This window comes from Manihot esculenta, chromosome 6, assembly GCF_001659605.2.
Source record: "Manihot esculenta cultivar AM560-2 chromosome 6, M.esculenta_v8, whole genome shotgun sequence".
NCBI lineage: Eukaryota > Viridiplantae > Streptophyta > Magnoliopsida > Malpighiales > Euphorbiaceae > Manihot > Manihot esculenta.
In genome coordinates this window covers 30,233,539-30,243,915 of record NC_035166.2, presented here as the reverse complement: position 1 = coordinate 30,243,915, position 10,377 = coordinate 30,233,539, and positions in this window count along the sequence as shown.

Sequence of the window (10,377 nt, the reverse complement as noted above, 5' to 3'; positions counted from 1 at the left end):
CGTGAATATATATATTTGCATGATTTTTGTAATTAAAGATTCAAATAGAATCACCTTTCTCCAGTTGTCATTGTGTTTTTATCTAACAATTTTTATTAATTGTTTGTCGTAAACAACGACGGTAATACTTTGTTTTTAGATTCTTTCCATTTTCTTTTATAATATATATTGTTTTCCCTTTTGTATACCTACTTCCATACACAAATTAATTCCTAATGGATATTTGTTGAAAATTTTTCACAAATCAATTCATTTATAGAAACTAATATGTTCTAAAAATAATTTTTAATTATAGATATTAAGATAAATAATTTTTTATACTCAGTGGAGAGAAAGGAATTCTTAACTACATTTTTTTTATCAAAATAATTCATTAATATTTTTATAAATATATAAATTTTCATTCACATAAGTACTTTAGTCATTTTGTATTTTCAATTTTACATACTTCTGAAATTAAATTTATTTTCTTTGATTTATATTGTATGCGTTGAGCAAATGTATATTTCTCAAATTTCAAGATATAAGAAAAACAAAAATTAGCATATATAATTTTTAGTTAATGAATTAATTATATTAATTTTAATTAATGGTGATGGATGATTGGACTTATATGAATTAATAAATATATTATTGTATCATAGAGCTAAGTATAGCAATAAATTATAAATTCAATAGGTGTGGTTGCAGGGAAAATAAATAAAGAAAGGTGAAAAAAATTGTATAGTTATGTTATCTAAATATGTGGGTAAGGACACTAAGGTATGAATATCCCAAAATTATAAAAAAAAATAATAATAATTAAAATAATCTAATATTTTAATTTGCAAGGCAGGTATAAATATATTTATTTAATAATATATAATAATGATTTGCAAATCTTCTGTATTTCTGCAAATATTAAATTAATTGAGTTACATATAAATTTGTATAAAAATAGGGATAAAAGAAAATAGGATCATTTCAACATCACTAAACTAATATATATAAAAAAAATAACTAATAAGCTCCTAAAATAACAAACAATCGAACTAAAGAAAATGATTATATTCAAAATTATGTTTAAAAATCGTAAGTTGTTAACTTTTGATAGGGTTTCTATATATATAAAGTTGTTATTACTAAGATCACGTCTATTGTGTTCATAATTTTGATACTCTTTAATCTTTTTAGTTTTGTTTTTTGATATAAAAAAATTACAATATTTTTAAGTTTGATTAATTGATTAGTATGGACATTTTCTAAAACGATATACAAAATATAAGAAAAATAATTATGAATTTATATGAGGAGGTCGGACAAAATATTATTTACATAAATAATGCTCCCACGTGTTTATTTTTTATTTTTTATTTTTGGTTGGGTGGAAATTGGGGTTGTGGTTCCTAATAAGTTTGCAGGCCGAATCATTAAACAAGTGAGGGTCCCACCTCCATGAAGAAGAGGAAAACAAAAATGCGGGTCCCATGTAGAGTGTAACATTTGGGTCCAGAGAAAGAATTAAGTGGGCAAAGACAAATATTCTGGAAGTGGTTACAGGGAGCGAACGCCCCACATCCACTTGATACCACCATTTACCAGAAAGGCAGGGGAAAGTGACCTGCTCTGTGAGTTATTTTGAGTTGCGCCTGGATTCCCAATTTCTTCTAGCTTTTGTCTTCTCTGCGCGGTCAGGTAATGTATGTTCAAATGCAGTGTACTACAAGTTGCTTATGATTTAATTTTTTAACGTTGGGGAATATATCTTTCTCAAGTTGCTTCATCATTTTTGACATTGTCCAGCACCACCACTATCTCATGTGGGGACTGCTAGTATCACCACTCCTTTCCTTGTATATATGTATATCATCTTTCAAGGGTCTGATTACTATTTTTATTATAGTTACTGTCCAAAAAAATAAATTTTAATAGACATTACTTTAAAATTATATTTCAATCATAATACAAAAAAAAATTTTAATTTCTTTTTAATAATATCTAAAATATTATTTCTGACATTCAATAATGATTTCCAAACTACTTAACAATTTTATGACTTCTTTCTCTAACAGAGATCTTCAATTTAATATTTTACCCATCATTATAGCCTCTTTTGCAAATGTTTTATATATTTTAGGGAAAATTACTTTTTAGTCCCTGAAGTATAGCGTAATTAACATATTCGTCCCTCTATTTTTAGAACTCAACGCTTTCGTCCCTGAGGTTTAATTCCGTCAAAATTAGAGGTCCCTCCATCAAAAATGCCGTTAGTGATAGGAAAAATGACCGAATTACCCTTTCTAGAACTCAATACTTTAGTCCCTGAAATTTAATTCCTACAAATTTATAGGTCCCTCTCTCAAAGAATTAAAGGAAAAAATACATTTTTGTCCCTTAGATATTACATAATTAACATATTTGTCCCTCTATTTTTTTAAATTCAACATTTTAGTCCCTAAAGTTTAATTTCGTCAAAATTCAACGAAGAAAATCTCAAACTCAATTTCCATAAACAAATAAAAATTTTAATAAATTTAAGATTCAAATTCAGCAAAAATAATAAAAATCAAAATATATAAAATTTAAATTATTAAAAATAAAAAGTTAAAACTCAATATAAATATTTTTTGTGATGCTGTTCGTCATCGATCACTGCTCGCCATTTTAAAAATTCATTAAAATGTCTCTGATATTTTAAAAAATTTACTAGTTAGTCTTTCAGTTAATTTTAGTCGTTAAGTGTTATAAAAAAAATCTAAAATTTCCATGATATGGAGTGACTAATTAGTAAATTTTTTAATAATTTGAGGGACTAATTAATTTTTTTTTCTAAACTATAGGGACTAAATAGTAAAATATTTAGTGATAAAATTAATAGAGGAACTAACTAGTAGACTTTTTAAAATATTAGGGACATTTTAATATATTTTTCAAAATTGAGGGACTAAGTAGCGTGTTTTTTCATACTATAGGGACTAAATAGTATTTTTTTCATTTTATTATTAATAAGGGTATTTTTGGAATTATATTTATTCTCTTTCCTTTGACCAGGTGAAAATCATTGACTTAACAGAAATTTTTGACGGAGGGACCTTGAATTTTGACGGAATTAAACCTCAGTGACGAAAGTGTTGGGTTCTAAAAATAGAGGAACGAATCCGTTAATTACGCTATACCTCAGGGACTAAAAAGTAATTTTTCCTATATTTTATTATGTTAAAAGATTCTGACAATATCATCTTCTCGGTTTAAATTGATAAACTGAATTAAATTAATTAATTTTAATTTTATATTTTAATTATTTAAAATCATCGATTTAGTTCGGTTAATATTTTTTAAATAATTCAATTTTTACTTTGATTTGAGTTAAAATGTTAAATAATCAAAAATTTAAAATAATCGATTTAACTCATAAAACCATCCCAACATTTTATCTTTTCCTAAACCCTTTTAATGGCTCAACCCTTTCACTTTCCCAAATCCCTAAACTAAACCAAATAAATTCCATACATTTAATCCTCTATCTTGCTCCCTGTCTCTACTCGTGTTCCTTCTTCCCATCAAAATCGCGACTCTCCAAGCCCCTAAGCTTCAGCTGTTGTTGACGACATCTCCTCTTTGTCTTTTTCTTTTTCTTCATCCTGGATTTAAAGGACAACAACAACCGGATGCATGAATCTCTACTTCTCCTTATAGATCTTGTAACATGACAATGAACAATTGAGCAATTTCAGTGTATTTTCTCTATTGATATAAGTGTGTTTATATACAGATTATAAGATTTTGTTAAGATAACTCCTAAAAATCTTCTATCAATCAATTAACTTATAATTATGTAATCTCCTTTAATTATATATAGATTATATTCACACTCTAACACTCCCTCTCAAGTTGGAGCAAATGTAATACCCGGCTAGAGTCTGGCATCGGTATTCCTGTCGTCCGGTGGAATCCAGGATGTCGGAATTCTCTAGAAGGGTAAGATTTATGTTTTTCTAAAGTAATATAGTATGTTTTTATGTTATGGTGTTAAAAAGAAATGAGTTTTTGACAGAAAAAAACCAAGGCAGAAAAGCCAGGTTCGGCCGCCGAAGGAGACATTCGGCCGCCGAACATGCATGGCTTTCGGTTTCACGATAGGCCGCCGAAGGTGGTCTGGCCAGCCACCTATAAAAGGCCCTCAGTCGGTTGAAAGGATAAGCTTTGCCGCTTTCTTTCACATTCTGAGGTGAGACTCTGTCTTCTTGACGTTTTCTTCATGTGTTCATTAACTCTTGCAAAGATTTGATTGATTTTTATGTTATTTGAGGTTTTGAGCTAAAAACTTGAATTTAGAAGTTTGGAGAGTTTGAAGGAGAGTTGCTCCAAAACTCCACGTTAGGATCGTTCATCTTCTTGGTTTCAAGAGGTAAGTGAAGATCCTGAGCTTGTTTTCATGTTTTATGGAAGATTTTTGAGGTTTTGGGGGAGAGTTGCATGAATAGGGTTAAAAGCGAGTTTTTGATGATTTTGTGAGAAATGCTTGTATATATGTTATGCTTTGTTGTTTGTTGGGGTTTTTAGGTAGTTTTTGACCCCTTTGAGCATATACGTGGGTGTATGCAAGTTGAGGAATTGAGGTGTTTGAGATTGGGAGAGTTTTGTACTTTTGGCGAAAGGCAGAGCAAGTTTCTGCCTTGCTGATGAACTCAGGTTCGGCAGCCAAAGGTACATTCGGCCGCCGAACCCATGAGGAGGTGGCTTCGGCTGCCCAAACTTGCCCCCGAGCTTTTGGACTTTCGGCTCTGAAGGGGAGTTTCGGCCGCCGAAAGTGCTGCCGAAGGTTAGAGACTTTCGTCTCTGGAGTGCCTTTCAGCCCCCGAAACTTGCCTCCGAAAGGGTTCGGCTGCCGAAAGTTGAGATTCGGCCGCCGAAGGTGCATGAGTTTCGACTCTGGAGAGGACTTTCGGCCGTCGAACCTGCCGCCGAAAGTGTTCTGTCCAGCCTTCCTTTGCATGCTTTGCATGGATGTTTGAGTGAGTTTAAGGGGATTCTTGGGGAGGTTAATAGAGTTGGTCTTGAGTTGGTTTGGTCCCTCATTTAAGTTTATCTGTGCCTACACAGACCAGAGGAACCAGAGAGAGCAGCAGTGAGTACTGCTCCAGCGTTACAGAGCCTGCAAAGTCAGTCCAGATAGCCAGAGGTGAGTGGAACTAAACGTAATTCTTTTAATTGAGAAATGGACTGTTTTAGCATATTTCATGCATCATGGTTATGCATTAGGTTGATTGCATTAGAATCCACAAATATGTTGCATTGCATAATTATTTGTTGATGTGGGTGAATGCTGAATGATCCAATAGTCACTGAGATAAGTCCAGGAGCCTTTGACCACGCCCTGGCAGGTATAGAAGTCCAGGAGCCTTTGACTACGCCCTGGCAATGGTAAGTACAGGTGTTATATACACATATACATATATGAGACAGGAAATCCAGGTGCCTTTGACTACGCCCTGGTATGAGATACTGGGACTGTTTGGTGACAGGTTTACCCTTGATGTGGATTGTCTGTGTTATGATGCATTCCATAAGATCATGTTGTAATGATATATTTTACTGTTCTACTCACTGGGCTATAGAGCTCATCCCACTCCCTTAACCTCAGTCTTGCAGGTTCAGTGTACAGTGTTCAGGGGAGATTAGCAGAGTACAGGAAGAGAAAAGAGATTTGTAATAGTTTAGAGTGGACATGTAATATTAAAGAGATGTACTAGTTTTGTATATAGTTAATGTTGTGCTTGACTTCGTTATGTTTGTGTTGTAAATCTTTTTATACATGGGTTGTTTATATAACTGTTTTTCAGAGTATGTGAAAAAAATCAGGCTTAACAGAGATGAGTTAACCCATCTAGAGCAAGCTCTAGTCAGGGGTACAGAGTACAGAGATAGTGCATGCACAGGTTAAGCCTTGGTTCAGAAAAGAGTTTTTATTTTCACAGAAAATGTATGAGCATGTATGAGATTTACAGGTACACAGAGAGTATAGCAGGCTTGCTACGGGTTCTGGCGGCCTTAAGCCGACCTGAAGCCTAGCGCCGGTGACGGTCCATTTTGGGTCGTTACAGCATAAATGTTTATCATGTCCAACTTGTTAGAAAGACATTCTATTTGAGGCCCATTTAAAGTTTTAGTGAGTGGATCACCCAATTGCTTTTCTGTCTTCACATAACTGGTGGAGATTAAATTTTATTAAATTTTCTCACAGATGAAATGACAGTCAACTTCAATATGCTTAGTCCGTTCATGGTATACTGGATTGGAAGCAATTTGAAGAGCAGCCTGATTATCACACCAAAGTTTCGCAAGTGATGCAACATTCATACCAACTTCCTTCAGTAGATGATTTATACACAAAATCTCATAAGTCAATTGACCCATGACCCTATATTTTGACTCGACATTGGATATAGATACCATATTTTGCTTCTTATTTTTTTAAAACACTAGATTTCCTCCAACAAATACACAATAGCATGTAGTTGACCTTCTATCACTTTTCGATCCCGCCCATTCAGTATAAAAAAAACACTCATGTGTAGTATACCCATGATCACTATAGAGTATACCGAATCCAGAGGTCCCTTTTAGATAAAATAGAATTTTTTCTAGAGCGACCTAATATTTCATCGTAAGTGTAGACATAAACTGGCTTACAACGTTTACTGTAAAAATAATATCTGGTCGAATCATTACCATAAGGTAGTTCAGCTTTTCAATCAACCTCCTGCACCTCTCTAGATTATCATAAGGGTCTCCATCATCCGTTATGAGACATATATTAGGAATCATTAGTGTGGTACAGGGTTTAGCTCTCATCTTTTCAGTTTCTAAAAGTAAGTCAATGACATGCTTTCTTTGAGACAGAAAAATTTCCTTTTTACTCCTCAAAACTTCGACTCCCAAAAAATACTTAAGTTGACCCAAGTCTTTGGTATGAAAACTCGCATGCAAGTAGTTTTTTAGAGAAGAGATCCATGTACTATCATTTCTTGTAATGACAATGTTTTCATCAACATATACAATAAGGAGAATAATACTGCTATCTGAATTTCTATAGAAGACTGAATGATCATACTTGCTTTTTTTCAACTTCACTAAACTTGTCAAACTATGCACGAAAACTCTACTTCAAACTATACAAAGATTTCTTCAAACGGCAGACTTTTCTATACTCTCCCTGAGCAACTAACCCTGGTGGTTACTCCATATACACCTCATCTTGGAGGTCACCATATAAAAAAGAATTCTTGATATCTAACTGGTGTAAAGGCCAATGGTGAGAAACAGCTAGGGAGATGAACAAGCAAACTGAGGTCATTTTTGCCATAAGAGAAAAAGTGTCAGCATAGTCAACGCCATAGGTTTGTGCATAATCTTTGGCAACAAGAGGAACCTTAATCCTTGCTACGGAACCATCTGGATTGACTTTGATGGCAAAAACTCATTTACAACCCATAGCCTTCTTGCTAGAGGATAAATCAACTAGTTCCTAAGTATGATTTTTATTTAGAGCCTTAATCTCCTCAAACAATGCATCACGCCATCCATAATGGGCCAAAGCCTCTTTAATTGTCTTAGGCAAAGAAATGGAATATAAAGAGATAAATAAGGAGGTAGAAGAAGGAGACAATCATAAGACAGAAAGTTAGCAACAGAAAAAGTAGACTTACACTACCATTTATCTTTACGAAGACTAATGGAGAGGTCAAGATCACTCGATGGTGGATCCGATGGCGAAGAAGATTCTGGTGCAGGACATGTATCATCAGGTACTAGTCTCCGAGAGTAAACTTGAACAATTGACGGTTTGACAGGAGGTTGAGTATTAGGATGAATGTTACCATTAGATTGTGTAGCAGAAGACATACTCGAAGAGTTTCCACCATCAAATATGATTCTATAAATGAGCCACTCATTATCCTCCTCTTGACCAGTAGAGATTTGAGCAAAAGGATAAAAAGGAATATGCTCGAAAAAGGTTGCATCTATTGAGATCAGATATTTATTGAGGTCTAGAGAGTAACACCGATACCCCTTCTGAAGGTGAGAATATCCCAAAAAAACACACTTCAAAACTTTATGATCAAGTTTAATCATATGAGGTCTAACATCCCGAACATAGCAAGTGCTGCCAAAAAGTCGTGGTTCTAAAGAAAATAATAGTTTCTTAGGAAAGAGAACATTATAAGGAGTATTACTGTTTATTACTGTGGAGAGCATGCAATTAATGAGAAAGCATGCAGTAGAGACAGCATCGGCCTAAAATTGCTTAGAAACTTGCATTTAAAACAGCAGAGCTCGAGCAGTCTCAAGGAGATGTCGATTCTTCCTTTCAGTTATCCCATTTTGAGCGGGTGTATCAATACATTACGATTGGTGAAGAATACCATTTTGAGTCATATAAGTCTGAAATGATTTTGACATATATTCTTTAGCATTGTCGCTTTGCAAAATTTGCATAGAAACATTAAATTGAGTCTTGATTTCAGCACAAAAGACAAAAACAAATGAGAAAACACTTCTGAATAATACTTCATAAAATAAATCCAAGTGATTCTAAAGTAATCATCCACAAAAGTGATAAAATATCTAAATCCAGTCTTAGATCTTGTAACGACCCAGAATCCGGACCGCTACCGGCGTTAGGATCCAGATCGGCATAAGGCCGCCGGGACCCGTAGCAAGCCTGACATACATCCTGTAAACCTGTTTAATCCCATACATGATCAACAAGTACATAAAAATTTTGAACTTTTCGTTTCATTCAAACACCAAACTCAACCTGTGCATGTACTACCTATAATCATAAACAACAACCCCACACTGGAGTCCTCCTCAATTGCTCCAATGGGGTAACATATCATAACTTAAGTTTGGTTTACATAAACAATGATAAAACATTATTAAAGACCATGTATAACGGGATTAACTAACATACTAGAGTCAAGCACAATCCTATCCTCAATACAATCCTTAACATTTCATAACTATTCGATACATTACATTACAATATGCTCATGTCCACAACTAGCTATTACAATACATCACTTTACTCTAGCTGGCCTCCTGGTCTATCCCGTACCTGTAAACCTGGGGGATTAAGGGAGTGGGGTGAGCTGCTAGAGTCCAGTGAGCAGAATAATAAAACATTATATTTAAAACATATGATATCATGGAATGCATCACATCACAGACAAATCATGCCAAGGATGAACTTGTCACCAATAGCCCACTACACATGCTAATAGTGCCAGGGGCGTAGACTGGGCCTCACTGGTCTTTCTCTTACATTACATAACATAACATTCCAATATGCCAGGGGCGTAGAATGGGCCTCACTGGTCTTTCTCTTACATAGTGCCAGAGGCGTAGAATGGGCCTCACTGGTCTTCCATACCATACCATATCAGATCATATCATAGTGCGGGCTAAAGGATCATCCAACATTCATCCACATCAACAACATAATATGCAATGCAACATATTCGTGAGTTTTAATGCAAGCACCCTAGTATATCTCATGGCATTCATGATGCGTGAATCATGTTAAGAACTGATTTATTTACTTAAAAGCATAAAGAGTTATTCCACTCACCTTAGGCTAGCTCTGACAAGACACTGAAGCAGCTGACTCACTGCTGGGGTCCTCGGTTCCTCGGGTCCGAACCTACACAGATGGACTCAAATGAGGGACCAAACATCCAAGAACATGACTATAAAATACTCCCCAAAAACCCCCTAAAACACCTTAAAACAATCACATAAATCATGCAAAGGAAGACTGAACAGAGCACTTTCAGCGGCAGGTTCGGCGGCCGAAAGTCCCTCCAGAGCCGAAAGTCATGCACCTTCGGCGGCACTTTCGGCTGCCGAAGGTTCCCTCCAGAGACGAAACTCATGCATGTTCGGCGGCTGAAACTCCCTTCCAGAGCCGAAAGTCCACTTTCGGGGGCAGGGTTCGGCAGCCGATACATGCTACCACAGGCAGGTTCGGCGGCCGAAAGAGCCTTCGGCTGCGGAACCTGAGTTCTTCCAAAGGGCAGAAACTCAGCCTCTAACATGCACAAAAGCCTCCCAACTCATTCAACATGCATTTACCTATTCTACAACATGAAAACTCAAGCATATAGGCTCCTAGGGGTTTCAAGCTATCCTAAACCCCAACTACAACACATCAAACATGCATATATAACTCACATTGCTCATAAACTCAACATAAACCTAAACATGCATTTCTACGCCATAAAACTTCATGAAACTCGTTTAAAACATACAAGAGGGGTAGGATCTAAGCTTACCTCTTGAAGATCGAGAGGGAAGACGATCCTAACTTGGAGATGGGGAGAAATCCACTCTTTG